Source organism: Struthio camelus, chromosome 3 (genome assembly GCF_040807025.1).
Source record: "Struthio camelus isolate bStrCam1 chromosome 3, bStrCam1.hap1, whole genome shotgun sequence".
Classification (NCBI taxonomy): Eukaryota; Metazoa; Chordata; class Aves; order Struthioniformes; family Struthionidae; genus Struthio; species Struthio camelus.
The window spans coordinates 50595942-50612046 of record NC_090944.1 but is presented as its reverse complement, the minus strand read 5'-3'; the positions used below and the strand labels follow the sequence as shown (position 1 = coordinate 50612046).

At 42.4% G+C, this 16105-nt stretch overlaps 1 protein-coding gene across 15 annotated transcripts in view; it reads left to right on the top strand.

Annotated features, from left to right (window-relative positions):
* Window positions 1–16105, top strand: part of BACH2 (BTB domain and CNC homolog 2) — a 202408-nt gene that overhangs the window by 26975 nt on the left and 159328 nt on the right. The window lies entirely within an intron of this gene.

Sequence of the window (16105 nt, the reverse complement as noted above, 5' to 3'; positions counted from 1 at the left end):
CTCCTCTCCTTCCCGTATGTGTCTTCCCTCTGCCACCTCCTTGGTTTAACTCCATGCCGTTAGGCAGGATACTTACTGCCTGTTGGGTGAAGTAGGGCACCCGCTCGTCTTCATTGAGAATACAAACAAGTTCCCACACTGTGCAGAGCAAGGGGAATACCAGATCAAATCTCTGCCTTCCAGGGGGCTCTGCTTTTGCTGTTTAAAAACAAGCTGGTTCATCACATCGCCTCAGTTTTTTTTTTCTTTTTTGATGTTCCTCGTCCTTTTAAAGAAGACAAAAAGCTGTGATATTAAAAGATAATTTTGCAAGTCCAGGGAGAGCATGCTGTTTCCCTGTGCAAATTAAAATAACGTTCTGTAATAGCTACTGTATGGGAATTGTTTTTCTGCTGGTAACAATTTTGTGGGCTAGATACAATAAAAATAATAGAGCCATGTGTGTTGTGTACAACTTGAGCTCTATTTCAGGCTTGGGATAGAAACAGCCTTTATAATGCAAAAATAGCAATCACATTCCAACATTTTCAGCTTCTAGGTGTGAACTAACATCAAACGTAAGAACAACAAAAAAAAATCTAAAATTCACCAGCCATTTTCATCCGAGTTTGCCAGGCCTCACACTGTAAGTGTTGTGGTACTTCAAAGCTCTTGACAATTCAGTTAAAATAAAATAAATTCATCCTCTTGAAATATTAACAGAAAAACAAAGGAAAAGACTCTCTTGGCGTCCGCATCTGTGATGGGAATGATGATTTCTTTGTCATCTTGAAGCTGTACCTGAAGTTGAGAGACAGAAAATCCTGGCATTTCATTATTAGCAGGCTGTTTCCTTTGAATGTGGCTGGCAAACTCCTTGCCTTTCCCTTCTTAGCATAAATGAGGAGCCTCCTCTCGTTATGAGGACTGGCAGCACTGCGGAGCTGTATGAGTAACGTTTCAGGTTCAGACTGTGGGACAGCTCTGCTCAAAATTACGTCTGATACCTTGCAGTTTGTTACCCGACCGGGAGTCACCATTAGCCTACTGGGTCTTGGGTAAGTAATGGCTCTGTGCAAGGATGTCAGTGAGGTCCTTCCTGATGGAAAGCACCCTTTTCAGTGGAAGTGTCTCAGGGTGTGAGTGATGGAAACCAGGCCGGCTGCATGAGTCCACAAGGAGTAAAGGTGCTTCCTTAGAACGAATTGGGGCCAATGCTACACCTTTTAAAGCTACTAAGTCTGAGAGACTCTGGGAGAACTTGCGAGCAATTGAGTAAATCCAAAGAGGATCTACAGGGTGTATTTCTGTAGTAAAAGGGCTTGTTTGTGCGCAAGGGCTTGGTGCAGAGAGGAGTGCGATATGAAGGACAGTCAGTAATCTGTATTGCAGAGGAGGAGGAGCCCCGTGGCTTTGGACTAGCAAGTGACTTCCAAAAAGTACTTACTTTATCCCCTTCTCTGTCAGCTGAAAAAGAAAGAAGAGCATGGAGGGATCTGTTCTTGCGTATGGCTATAAAAGTAAAGTTCGATTTTTTGAGAGCCCCCACAAAATCTACTAATATGTACAATTTCATCTTGTGTACCCTGGAATAAATTTGCTTGTAAACCTGGCGTTAGATCGGAATCCTGGCTAAGCATGTGCTTTAAGCCGGTTGTGACCCGGAGTTGCCAGTGCTGGTCCGGGACTGGAGGTGAACCGGACCATGACATCCCGTTTCCAAGGGAGCGCCATCTCAGAGAGTGTCAGAAGAGAGGCCAGCGTTGTGTCGAGACAAACCTAAAGGCACGGTGCGCTTGGCTCCCCTGCGCAGCAGCAGGGCACAGCTTTTCCTGGGTGCGCCCTGGCAAGGCTCTGTGATTCCTGGTGGGGCAGGCTGTGGTCCTCCTAGTTCTGCTGAGGTGCTTCTTCCTGGGAACGGACACGTCTGAGACAAGCCTGCTGGCATGCAAAGCTTTCGGTGTCCATTGGCCTGGCAACAAGCAGAAGCTGTCGCTGCCGTTTCGCAAACAACCCGTCTCAAAGTGATGTTACTGATTGCCTTTGTTTTGATGGCTAAGTTTGAAATATCTTGTTGGTGATTATGCAAAGTATCTGGTTTTCATCACCACATCTTTTTGTGCGAGTGCTGTGTGGAGTCTTCAATATGGATTTAATATTTCTTGAAAATTATATGTTAATTGCTTCCAATTTTCTATGGCTTCATCTCTTGGCCACTTCAACTTAATTATTGTTGTAGCTGCCCTCTTCTGAAACATATTATGCCTGTTCTGATGTTTTTCTCAGTCTCATTTAAGTACTTGGCTGCCTGAGTAAACCTTACTGCTGTATATTTTTGCTTAGAACAACAGATTCCTATTAAATCAAGTACGGGAGTTTAAACTATTCGGTTAATAGGGAAAGTGTCTAGCAGTACGGAGCGGAAAATAGATGTATTGTAGCCTGCAGCATTAAATTGAGAGTGGTGTGTTTCTTGAGACTCAAGGTTTGTGTGTTGATTTTTACGTTTATCAGGTTTGCCAACTATTTTTATTGCTACTCTTTGTACAGAATTTAAGTGCTGCAGATGATCTGTGGCTGTTCCCTTTGGTCTTAGCATTTGTAAAACGAAAAAAAATGCATAGACATACTGAATGAAAGATGCTCCTTCAAACGGCTGATGCGTAAAACTGGAGCTGGCAAGAAACACGAACGTCAAGGTAACGTATCGCTGAAACCCTGTGAAGTTTTACGCAGCCTTTCAGTGGCGCGGGAGACACTGTTGGAGTCTTTCTGAAACACAGCACCAAGGGTACTCGTGTTGAAAAGAAAAATTCCTCTGGAGGATGGAGAGGGAGAGCGCCCGGGCAAAATTTAGCAGTTGCAAGGTCCTCGGGGATTAGAGTGACAGGCACGGGAAAGCTGCACGGGTGATGGTGCACTTTATCTAAGCTTTCTTAAAGAACTCGGACTCCCCCACAGGGTGTGTTAGTGATACAGTGACGGCTGTTTCGGAGCCCGGCCTTTCCTCCTGTTAGCATAGAATCGGAGATTTGCGCCTAGGAGGTGTGGGAGCAGGACCAGGTGGGGCGAAAAGTAGAAAGCGTCCGCGCTGCATTGGTGGTGGTGGTGGTGTTTCTTTTAAATACCTTCTTCAATAGGAAGGTTGTGCTTGAACAGGAATGAACTGATGCCTCCTCATAAGCTCAGGCTGTTTGTTTCCTGACTTGTTATCTGTTTGGATCCAGATCCTGTTGTTTACTCTTTGCAGAAAGTATTTGGCTGTTACGGGGATGAGCCTATATAAAGACTTGTGTGAGGAAATGTAAGATCTGTCAAAGATAGCAGAAAATTGTTTCTTAATGAGTCTTGCTTACGGTATTTCATAATGGACCTTTAGAAAGGTATGAAAAATATTTGCCTCAGTGTCTTAATAACCTCTTTGGGGGAGGGAGCGGTCCCTTTCCCGTGTGTTTGCACAGCGCCTGTTGTAAGCAGGAATCTCTACCTCTACCTCAAGAAGTTAACTCCTTTAGCCCGTTAAAGCTACCTTTTACAAACAGTGCAGCTGAGACATACGAGGGGGTGTGTGTGTGTGTGTGTATCTTGCACATGATAATTTTGACCCTTGAGATTTTATATTTAATATTGATTTGATCGTGTCTTTTTGTAAATTAATGTTTTGAAAGGAAATTAACAGGCTTCACTGGATACCCATGAATTGATCCAGGTGCTCACTTCTAATGTAGACAATGGCTCATTCATGAGCGTAACCCAAAGAGGATGTAGTCAGTTATATCTTTTTTTCTTTTTCAACTGAAAATAAAAGTATTTTTATAAGTGATTTTTAAATGCCATTAAGCTTAACAAAAAAAAAAATCAAGCAGGTGTTATGGTAAAACGTGAAGTGCTTTTAGGGTATCACAGTATAGCTGTTCCCCCTCCCCCCCCCATTATCATTCCACATGAAAGCAAATGGATTGAGACATTGAACAAAAGGCTGTTGGTAATAGACTTTAAGATGCTTGTTTATGGCTCAGGTCTGTGGTGCTTTGAGGTGCCTATAGGTTGTAAGTTGACTGCAAAAAACTTTGATTGTCTTAATGGCTGCAGAGCAAAGAAACCAAAAGCATGGGTCACTGTTGATATCTGGTAGCCTAAAAATTAAAAAATAAATATGCTAAAAAAGCCTTCCATTTCCATTCCTATGTATGTGTTCTTAAAATCAATGTAAATGACATAAAAGCAGCTATTTATTTTCAGAAACTTTATAGAAAACTCCGAAATGCAAGGATGTGAATGTGACTGTGCTACCAGACCTAAAATACCATCTGGAAGTCTCTATTAAATAGAGTGAAGATACTGAGTTTCTTTCATTTTAGATTATAGAATAAGACTTGAAAATGGAAGATTGCAGCTTATTGTTTTAAAAGCAGTTAATTTCGGCTAGTAACTTCTAAAAGCAGCCTATGTAGGCTGCATATTCTCTGTACACACAAAGACTTGGAGAGAAAGAGAAAGGGTGACCCAAACTTCAGGGCATGTGTGCTGTAGTACTGTGCCTTACACACACCAGCTGGTCCCACCCTGTAGCTCAGTCACTGGTTATTCTCTTCAGTTTCCCAAATCTTACTAATTTTGTCTTCCATAAATCATCAGTTCCATTTCCTAGCAATTAATCATTTTGCTTATTTTTTCTTCTATATTTAATCCTTCCCATTCATCAACTCGTTCGCCTGTTAATCTTCCATTAATAGAAAACTTGTATTTCTTGCTTTGCCAGTTCAGATCCCTGTTCATACACCCCAGTTTCCTGTCTTTTATTTTGATGACGAGCAACAGATGCTCCAAAGGAAAGAGCAGTACTTCTGCCCCACCTCGAATGGCAAATATAACATCCTGACAGCCTACGATGTCTTTGGCTTTATCCTGTAATTGTTGGGTCAAGACTGAAGCGTGAGATGTTTATGTTCCTTTCCAAAATTTTGTAGACATATGAAACTCCTGTCCAGTCCCTTTCCGAATTCAGCTGAACTCTTGGCCTCCCTGATATAAAATGGAATGGGTTGCTATCAGATAACTGCATGTTGTATAGAAAGTGTTTTCTTTTATATGTGTCGGGTTTTTATTTGGCTGAATTTTATTTCTCACGTTATTAGACAGAGAAACAGAATCTCCAGTTCTTCTCCTTTCTTATCTTCTATTAGTTTATATTTACTAAAATACGTATTTTAAGCAGTGCAAATGGAGCTTTCAGTACTTCCGAAGCGCACGCCTGCCTGTTATCCAAACCCAGAATGCGTCTCTGGCGCGCTCAGCGGGGCTAGCGCAAGGGTTTTGCTGTCTACCACTCCGTTTTGCCACGCGGTGCTGGGGGGCTGTTAGTGGTGGGGGGCCATTTGGGCAGCCAGGCACTGGTCCTGTGTTAGCCTGCCACCACATGAGGGCAACCAAAGCCATCCTGAATGATGGTGCAAGCTGTCCTTTAAATTGGAGAGACTTGTGTCAAACGATGTAAATGCTGCCACTGCGCGTGTGCGTTGGTCGTTTTTTTTGGACAAAGCAGCCGAGAGGTAGCTATCGCGGGAGAAGCAGCCTGACTGAATGATTGTTCTTTTGTTCCGTGATACGCCTGTGATGCATGCATGTAACCGGTTCTGCTTTATTTTACTTTTTTATATGAATCTTACAGAAAACTTTATAAAAGCTGCATCGGGTTTCTTAAAATTATGTTTCAAACCAAGCCCTAATTTAGAAAGGCTTGGTGTGAGAAGGAAGAGGATATGTCGTGTGTTGTTAATATCTGCAGTAGCAGGTGAAGATGTCAGACTCGTAGCTCTGAGTCCAGTGGTACCAGTGGCTTGCTGACTGACAAACCTCGGCTCAAAGGGGCTAGAAGAAGATGCGTGGAGGAGGTTTATGGCTCAGTGTTTGCATGCGTGTATTAAATGCCGTATCTTTGACGACATTTGCTGCGTGCATCTCTTATCATTCCTGGACTTATCCAGACACCTGAATAACTTCCCACCTCTTAACTACACGTCCACAATGGTGCCCTTTGTAGACTTGTGTTGGTAATTTCTCTACAGGACACAATGTTGTTCTGCATTTACCACATATACGTTACTGCTCAGATAAAACAGATTTATTGTAGCTTGCTGCAGCTGTCGGTGAAAGGAAATTGTGCGTTTTTCCCTTGAGTGTTGGGATACTTTTTTCCAGTCTTTCTTTCTTTGAGAGCTCTATTAGCAGGCTACTTTTTAGCTCGCTCTTTCTTTGCAGAGGAAAAATCACTTTCTACTTTCTTCTATTCAGAATGATCTAAAACAGTTTTAGAACATAAACAGACAACAGTATATGCCACGTAATTGTACTCTAAAAAGATTCCGCTGTTAACTACACCAAAGAAAACAAAAATGCAAGATTTTTCAAATCAATATAATATACAGGAAGCGACATGTAAATTCTTACTCTTTTAAAATTAAGATGTCTTACCATTTTCATCTTGTAAAGTGTTGAAGATTTTTCCATTAGTTCAAGGGTTGTCTTGGAACCCCTTTAAGAATAAGTTTTTCCATTTTTTTTAAGAGGCTTAAGTTTTTTTTTTTTTTTTAAGATGATGGTAGACATTTGAGTATAAAAGCTTAATGAGCACAGCAGACATTTAATTGGCTATTTGAGAACCTGTGTTAGAGAACTGACCTCAGAAATATTAGGAAATGGTAGTCCCACTGCTTATCTTTACACTTCATAAAAACCATTGTTTAATTCTTGGAAGAAGAGGGTGTTTCAGTCTCACTCAGTTTTTTTCTTTGTTCTGGTTTGCTTTGCTTCTGTTGTTGTTTTTCCCAGTTCCCTTCAGTGCAGGAACACAGCATTGAAACAGCTGTGAGGTTTACGGCTTTTACTCTCAAGTTTTTCATTTTTTGCCTCATGTGGATGCCTCATGTTGAGCCTCCCGTAAACAGATTTTCTTGAATGCAAGTAGGAGGCGAGGGCTGCGGTTCTGACTGAGAAATTGGGGTCAGAATCGCTTGTGTTCAGCCCGCGCCAGCCACGATGAGCTAGGGGTTGCACCATCGGTGATTTTTCCCTGCTGGCCCAGCTGAGCTGGTGTCCCGGCACCTGATGGACTCTTCTGGAGGGCGAGCAGAGCTGGCGGCTCATTGTACCATTTTGGTCTTTTGAACTAGCTTTTCCTTCTTCCATTTTAAGGAGCGTGCTGGAGTAAACATCTGACCTTTCTTTCAATTTGTCGATCTTTTGCATGTTGGGTATCATGATGAATTGAATAAAAACTGTTAATGATCTTCTGAAGCATGAAAGGACAATGCCTTTGTCTCATTTCGCAAGCATCTGCCAGGAATACTTGATATCATTGAAGTGTCAAGACGTTATCTTAGTCACTTAAATTCTGCACTTTCACATTTTTCCATTACTGGGGTTAAAAAGAAAAAAATCAAAGAAACTTGAAGTATGAACTGTTTTTCAAATGCAATATAAAAATTAATGTATTTTTAGCTAGTAAAATTATCAGAGCCGCTAACTGGTATCGTTTTTATCATTACCGTTGAATCTCCTTTATCCGAATATGTTTTTGTTCCTTTTATCTGAAACTTCTCCACAGCATAGTGAAAACATAAGTCTTTATCTCCTGCTCATCTCCTGTATGTTATTCTTTCGGCTAGAAGTGTCTCTTTGGTGTTCTGGAAATATTGGAAGATTTTAAAATACTGTCTATTAAGGAAAAATATTTTAAAAGATTTAAAAAAACCCCAAAATCCTGTTAAATAATTAAGATGCTTTGGGCTTTATCAGGATTGACAGTGTTCTTGCCATAATATACATATGCAAAAACTGTAAGAAGTTTAATATTTTATAGCAAGGATAACTCCAAAACCTAAATCTGCTGGCTCGTTTCTATGGTAACAAATATTGAAATATGTCTAGCCAACACTAAGCCCCCTCCCAGTTAATTTCTGTCTATAGGTTCTAGGAATTCATTAAAACTGTAGAATCCTTTTAAAATTGGTATGTTCTGTTGTAAAATTCCTTAAGATTAATGTTGAGCATAACTTTAAATTTTAACATACATATTTCTTTGAGAGAGATTTCTTAGCAAGTGAGGGATTAGAGTTGTTATATTTTTAAGACTGTATGCTCATTGATCTGGTATTTTTGTTCTTCATTGGCAAGTTGAATTGTTTCTTTTTTTAACTTTGCATGACTGTACATAGAAAATGGAGTTTCAGCCTATGGATTCTGCTGAAAAGGTATCTTTTTAAAGGTATCTTAACCAGAACGGTTTGTCCAGCAGATAACAGTGGCATGAAGTCAGTGCCTGCAAGGTTAAAGTTAGCGGTCAGGATTTGCTCCTTACTCACCTGTCCTCAGTCAGAACTACCTCTTAGGGATCCAGTCCTACTCTTAAGATTAAAGTGTTGACTTATTAAGACTTTGGACCTTGATTTCATATAATTGCACTTAATTTTTTGCTTAGTCCAGAGTATTTTCTAACTGTGGGATTTGAAGCCATTTTACATCTTTCATGTTCTGGTTGTTTTTCTTTTGAGGGCAGCCCAGCGGCGTTGGGAAGAAATCTGAAGTATTGGCTGCGAGTTTCCATTTCCCCAGCGGTAACTCAAACCACAAGCACCTAGTCCTAGAAGTAAGAGAAAACTTATGAGACTTTGAAGTGAAACATCAGGTTGATGCAACATTTTGTACCATCCGGTTGACTAGCCAGCGTTAGGTACAGCTGGAAGCATAAAGACTTCCTCTCTCTGCCTGTGGGGACCCTGGTTTCTCCTGGAATGTAGTAAAGATAATGAGGCAAGAAAAAGAAAATCTTAGAAACTGAGACTTGTGTCTAACAGCCGCACCACAGGAGTCCATAGTCGTGGCCTAAATGTCTGTGTTCTCATATCCTCCAGCCATGATAAGGAAGAAAGCGGGATGTTTAGTGGTTGGGGGTTATCTCCGTGGTCCTGTTCAGGAATGACTGATTTCAGTGCTGACCCGGAGGCCGGTGTGCACAGCACTTTCTCGCAAGGGTGCGCTGCAAGAGCCAGAAAATTTGAAGTTTCTGCTCCTCAGCCGGAGACCTGGAAAGATTAAAGAAGGCTGGGAAGAAGAAGGTAGTTTGTGCACAAACATTAAAAAATCCCAGCTATTCAACTGGATCGTGAGTAAAAAATATAGTCATCTTACTGGTTGCATCTCCAAAATGTTCTTTTGTGATCACAGTCTTTATACAGAAAAAGAATTGAGACAAAAGTTCAGTGAAGAAGTTGCTTCAGGTTAGATATGGGAGACTTTGGAAATCCCAAGTCTCATTTTCTTTCCTCAACTGAATATGTATTTACTTGTCCCCTGCCTGAGACTTGTTTTTTTTTTTTTTTTTCTTTCATGCACATCCTATGATGTTCTTTGAACCAGCATGGGTTACGGAGAAGAGGTGACACGGAGTCAGTATATGGCCGATGTAGAGTCTTCCCTTAGCGCACCCACGCAGTCGTGGGCATTGATGTGCACCCTTTGCAATAATTTGAACTCTCTAAACTTGATCTAAAGTCTATGGAAGGACTTTTGCTCTTTCCAGTGAGCTTTACCAAAATGGCCAATATATATAAGACGTGTGCATGTTCCTGTTCCTCAGAAACAGCCCTCAAGATAAACTCTGGTGTTTTTCATGGTAACTTCCCCCCTTTTTTGAAAAAGAAACAACCTCCAGTGCTGTAGCTACAAGATGAAACTTGGCCTTTTCAGGCCACAGATTTTGACATCTTAATGCATTTGTAGACTGCCTAGTGTAGGGAAAGCGGTGATTCTGACTGAGGCCTCTGGGAGCTGAGGTGAAAGCTTCCCTCACTGCCCTCCCCCTCTTTTTTGTTATCTGTTTTTCAATCCAAACACATTAAAAAGTTGAATCCTGAAAATGAAACTGACTCAAGACTTGCTGCAAACAAGTGAAAACGTTTTGCTCTTTCATTTCTTAGCTTCAGTGTGAAACTTAGTGAAACTGCAGGCGTGCTCCAGCCCAAACCCTTTTCTTTAAAGCAGTCTGTTTTTCTTAAATAGATAACAAAAATATTTTTAATGAAATACCTTCTGTTTTGAGGGTTTCTAGCTTCATGCTGATTGACTGGTCAAAAGTATTTCCCCCAAAGCTAAGTAGGATTGAGAGCAGGATTATATGTATGAGTAAAAGCTGTGAATATTCCCATTCCATTAGGCTTTTGTTCTTTCGTAGGCAAAGCAAGCACACGCGCTAAAGCGCGTCCAGTTGGTAGCTGTCGGGAAGCTTTCACGGTGGACAAATGTGTCCATGCCAGTTTTTCCACCTTACTTTAAAACATCTGGTATATATCAGGGTCCTGCACACCCTTTTTGACTCTTGGAGCTGTGAAATGAAAAGCGACTTGTATTCTTGTATGATTAGCGCTCACGTTCTCACATGGTGTGTGTATAATCAGACGCATCAAATTATACTTTGATTTACTCCTACATTTTGAAGAATACTTACAGTTGGTTTTAGATGAATTGCTTAGTAAAATCTTGCAGAGAGTGAAGGCGTGTTTAGGGGAAATATAAGCGAGAGTTAAAAATGCCAGAGGTTATATTGTCTGCTCAGGGCGAGACAAAAACAGAATTAGAGCCACAGTTGCTACCATTAGCCTTGGTTGTATTTTCGCAGAACAAGAGTCAGAATTTTCTGCAGAACGTGTGTCAGTATTTTTCCTTAGGATAAGCAATCCTGTATAAAGATGCATACCAGATGATTAAAAACAATAAGCAGTGTGAGTGCCTGGATAGCAAATCTGCTTTGATACGGGAGGATTTCTTTCCTGCAGGAGTTACATAGCCCCTTTTGAGGGGAGAAACAAGGATTAGTTTTAAATCTTTTTGATTGCTTAGTGCTGTCTTTGGTAACAGAGGGAATTTTTTTCCTGACAGCTTTTTTGGAGACCTACAGTTTAGAATATAAAGTGGATGTTGTGATTCCGTAATAACTTTTATGTGATATTCCCAATCATAGTGTTAGCAAAGCCAGTCTCCCTGCTCCATCTCCCTCCTGATTAAATCTTCAGTTTCTTGTGCTTGAGTCCTCTAGAGACAAAATTTAGAGAGGGCAGGTATGGCACTGCTGCAATTTCTTTTCTGTCCTCAATTCCCTAACCTTATGGCAGAGTGTTGCTGTATACCCATTACAGTTACTTCTGCCATGCTGTTTCAAGGCAGAAAACGTATCGTTGTTTAGCTTAGCCCTGAGGCAGCTCAAAAGTTGTGCTGGATTAATTAAAAAATAGCGTAATGCCCTCCACAGCAGCAGAGTATTGCTTGGGATGGGAGTGGAGGAAGGAGCGCTTTATACTTGAGGCAGGCAGACTCATCTGATTCCTGCTTGTAAAGAGAGCTGAAAATTATTGACGTCAGTGGGAGATCCATGCATGTAAGGAGAGTGGGATATCAGCTTTGAGATCTGCCGCGCAGCTCTGAGAGCTGAATTTTGCCTGAAGCCTTCTATTTATAAGGGAGCTGTTCCATCTCTCCAGTGTTTTATTTTCTAAAGTTGCGTCAACCCTCTTTTCCATCCTGAAAGTTTAGCAAAAAAAAAAAAAAAAAAAAAGCCTTTTGGAAGAATGGATAGGTAACAAAGCCATTAATTTCTCCTCCGTGTTATGTACTTTTATACAATTTAAAAGACTCATTTTGCCTTTCATCTTGTGAACTGTTTTGTGCAGATATTTCCTAACTTTTCCCATGACGTTTTAGCCTGTTTCTTCAGAAGATTGTATGGACTGAAAGAGACTATTGTTTCTGCGAGAGTGCAAGCATGTGCACATTTGCTAATCTGGTTGGTACAGGATTTCAAGAGTGGGTGTTTGACGGAGGAACAGGATTTGGATGTGTGTGTATACGAATTCTTGCTAATAGCATGCTCTCTTATTTCATAAATAATATCACATTTCACTTTCTAGGTTCTTCATGCATATTTCTCCAGAAGTTGAACTCCAGTATCAAGAGACATAAACAAGGAAATGACATAGAGTAGGATTACAAAAACTTCAGCTAGCAGAGGCTTGAAGGCTGTTTCATTTTTCGGTCCTGTTCCTGGATAGGAATGAGCTACTTGATTGCATAGGGAGAGACCCAGTGTGATTATTTTGCACAAATAATCAAGGGTTTAAAATTGATACTTCCTTGTCTTGCATGCTTGCTTCCACGCTGTTTAGGTTTCCATTTTTGAAGTACAGGGTAGGCACACAGGTCCTTTTTAGCCTGGCATACTGGAGGAAGACTTTGGCAATCTAGATATGCTTGCCAGCCCTTGAGAAACTGGAATCTGAACTTTCTGTCTACAAATTGTTTTTGCAAAGTGGTGTACAGACAAGAAATCGATTATGTGATACGTTTTTCAGTCGGGTGGTATTGCCAGGGAGCAGAGGAAGCACCAATGGTTATTTTTGTGCTATGCCCAGGAGCTTGTGAGATGCAACCTTACCCACAGATCTGTTTCCCCTTTTGGGAATGTTACCTAGAAGATTGTGCTGGGGTAGCTCCAGCTTCCTTTTTTATTCTTGTGACCCAGATCTCCGCTGGTGATGAGATCTCATCTCCTCCGGGTACGGAGTGAGAACGAATGGCAGTCGGGTTCTCGATCGCTGAGCCACGGGCTTGTTCCCATACGGTGTTTCTAGGCTCGTCAGCAGCCTTTCAGTGAGTTGGCTATTGTTGCTGCCGCGATTGTGTCTAGCGGCAAAAGGCGGGGTTTTGTTCCATGTTTTAGTTTCATGTAGGTCTCATAAGATGGTGTTAGGCAACTTTGGGATGTTTTTGTGTACTACTTTATGTATGTGTGAGACAGCACGAAATTCCTGAGTGTTTCATCAGCAGCAGCATTGTATGGCTGATGAGAGCCCAACTGTATCTCTGTTTTAATAGTTTCCTTGCATGGTCAGGGGTAGATGCTGTCTGTGCGTGGCTCCTTGTACCAGAGGATACAGGCAAAGAAGACTTGAGACTTGTAGGTAATTTAAGAATTGATGAGGATTGATACTGTGGTTTGTTGATGGATTTTGTCTGGCTGAAATACTTTTTAATGGATGCACAGGAATTCCCAGGTGGTGATAAAAGCATTTGATAAAAGCTGATTTTGTAAGAGGATGGGGAAAAGAGTGTGGAGTGGGGAGGGGTGAGGGGGGTTGTTTGGTTTCTTCAATCTTCTGGCTGTCTTATTTAGCAAAGAGCTTACAGCTTTACCCACAGTCACTTGTGTTTTTAGTACCTCTAGACCAAACTGCTGCGTTGGCTGTCCCTGAGGGCTTTTTTGATGCTTCGATGGGACACAAAATGGGTCAACCACCTTGCTTCACAGACCAGCTCGCTGCTTGCCCAAATCACATGTTTCACCACAATCACAAATTGCACCACCTTTTCAGCAGCTACGGTACAGAGCGCTGGAGCTGAGCTGTGAAGCTGCCTTTTACTCTCCAGGACTCCTTTTGTTTGCGCGAGAGAGATGTGAGGAGTCCTCCTTGTTCCTATAGCTGGGAATATGTGAGGCGTGTTTTTGCTGCCAGTTTTCTGTTCTGCGCTGCTGAGGTTTGCATGTAGGGCAGTTTGGAGGACTCCTAGCAGTGGAACTCCCTATTTACAGTCAGCGAGTTCATTAGAGCCCTAAATTATTTACCTTAAAGAATTCAAGCCCTGAATTATTTACCTTTAAGATCTTTCTTCCTGCCTCGTGCATTTGGTTGACTGTAGACTTGTGTTCTGTCATAGGCTGTGAATGTCTAAGGCAGTCTAATATCTGGGGCCGTTTCAGCTATTTGCTATTAGTTTTTTTTAATACACAAAGACATTAAAATATTGTAACTAAGGTCACAGTGGGAATCACCGCGATACATAAAGCTGATTTGTACAGTCGTACTTTAAGTCTTGTGAATGCATGGACAGGTTTTGATTATGTGATCACACCTTGCTCTTTCAGCAAGACCCATGCCTCTTAACACAAAGCTTATAGTTAGCTGCGAGCACTCACTGAATGAGCCATTCAGCATCTTCAGTTTTTTCCTGCCGTTCTGTGTTTGGCCCCAGGCTTTATTTATTGCACGCTATTTACATCTTACTGAAGAAGTTTGCAATTTCCTCCTGAACTTTGCTATTTATCACTGTCACACCTGAGGGTTTGACAAATGATTTGGGAAGTGCTGCCACGCTTTTACAGGAAGAGAGTTAAAACAGAGGACAAAGGATCTTGAGGATCTCACAGCCTTGCCATCTAGATGTCTCGATATCACACAGTATTTCATATACTGGAAGCAGCGTTCCCTTTTGCTGTGAGTCTTCATTAGTTTTGCTTGAGAGAAGCCAGGGTTTCAGGTTGGTTAGGAACACGCCATTAATGGCCACTTGGGAAACGCTTGGTTTAAATGACTTGAGTGCCACTGCGCAGCAGCTCGGTGGCAGTCCTCTAAGGCAGAGTTCATCTGCCTGAGCAGTGAGAGCAGCAGCAGGAAGAGATGGAGTGGCTGCCTTGTGCGCTGTCTTCTCCACTATCAACAAATGCCAAGTCTCCTGCCGTCGCCCTGACACGCAGCTCAAGCAGGGCCTGCCCCAGCAGCGGAGGGGCAAAGGGAGCCGCTGTAGGCCGCGTTCACCCGTAGCGTTTCTTTGCGTTTTCAGCGCTTGACTTCTCAGAGTTGTTCTTTATGACGTGCCTTTGATGCACAAAGGGAAAAAGACAGGAAGCGAACTAAAAAAGGCAAACGGCATCAGCTGGCATCCTATGGACGTGACCGTGATTCGTTGGCAGCGTCGTAACTGCCTGGTCGTGGCGCAACCCTGCCTCGACCCTCCTTGCCTAAGCAGCCGCTGGCTCTCTCCCTGTCCTCCCTCCGATTTCCCCTCCCAGCGAAGTCCAGTTTCTGGTTCCAGTGTACTTCTCCCCTGTCTCCCTCCTCCCTGGTCCGGCTCCCGGCTGCTCTGCTTGTAGACTCGGTGGCTGCATGCTGCCAGGAGGTCATCCGGAGCAGGCGAGAAGGGTGATCCCTGCCCCTTGCTTGGGAAGTCGCCCCATGCGGTCGGGAGCAGATGTCGGAGGGAAAGTCCAGCCCCGCTCCCGCTCGCCCCGGGTGCGGGCCGCGCTCTTGGCTTGGTGCGGCCTGGGGACGTGCCTGCTCCGCTCAGCGAGGTTTCTTGGAGACTCTGGAGGCTCTTGCTGATCTGAAGCAAATCTTTCCACGCTTGCTCAGTAAAGGTGGTTTGTTGTTGTTTTTTTAAACTCCTAAAAGCTTACGACTTGACCAAATCGGGGTAGATTTTTGTTGGGGACAGCAAAGTTCGCTTTCCCCTGAAAAGACCAGCGCCTGTCAGTGCTAGTCTTATGTTTAAAATCATTATGCCAAAGGCTGGCAGATTAGTTGAGTTATTCCAGCCACTTTTTCTGATGTGGCTCAGTCGGACCCCTGTGACTGAAACCGTAGGGCGAAACTCTCCTTTCGGCCGACGTTCGCCCCGACGATGGGCAGAGTATGCCCGACCCCCCCCAGCCCCTGACCTCGCAGGACGGGTATCGGCGGTCGTGTCCTTATGCGTGCCCCATTGCTGCCTTTATATCGCATGCCCTTGCAAGGGACCAGGTACAGATGGCTGAGCTGCCATCTCCCGAAGTAAAGGTTTTTATTTTGTTTTGTTTGCTTTCAGAGAAAGCGATGAAATATTGACGTTAATGGCATTTCCAGTACTGAAAATCCAATTACATTTTTTTTCTTCCCTTATGATGTGTTTCTACCATATGGGGCTTTTTCTTCCTTGTTTAAGTATGGAAACTTCTTTATATAAAAATGTCCATTATGGTTCATCAGTGTATTGGTGGGAGAGATTGATGCTGAAAGAAAAAGCTAGTAATTTGTGAAGTAGGGAGTGAGCCCAGGCAGTAAAAGACCCTTTCTAGAATTTTAAGCAGAATCACAACTTAAATAATGTTTGTGGGTGCAAAGGTCAGGGAAACTGCACGGTTAAGTAATTTACTGTTGATGTAATTTTGCAAGTATTATTTTTACAATACTACTGTACTTACCAGTGACATGTATTTGCTAGTGAAACTGAAAGAAATTAAGAGAAAAAAAACCCTCTCTTTTCC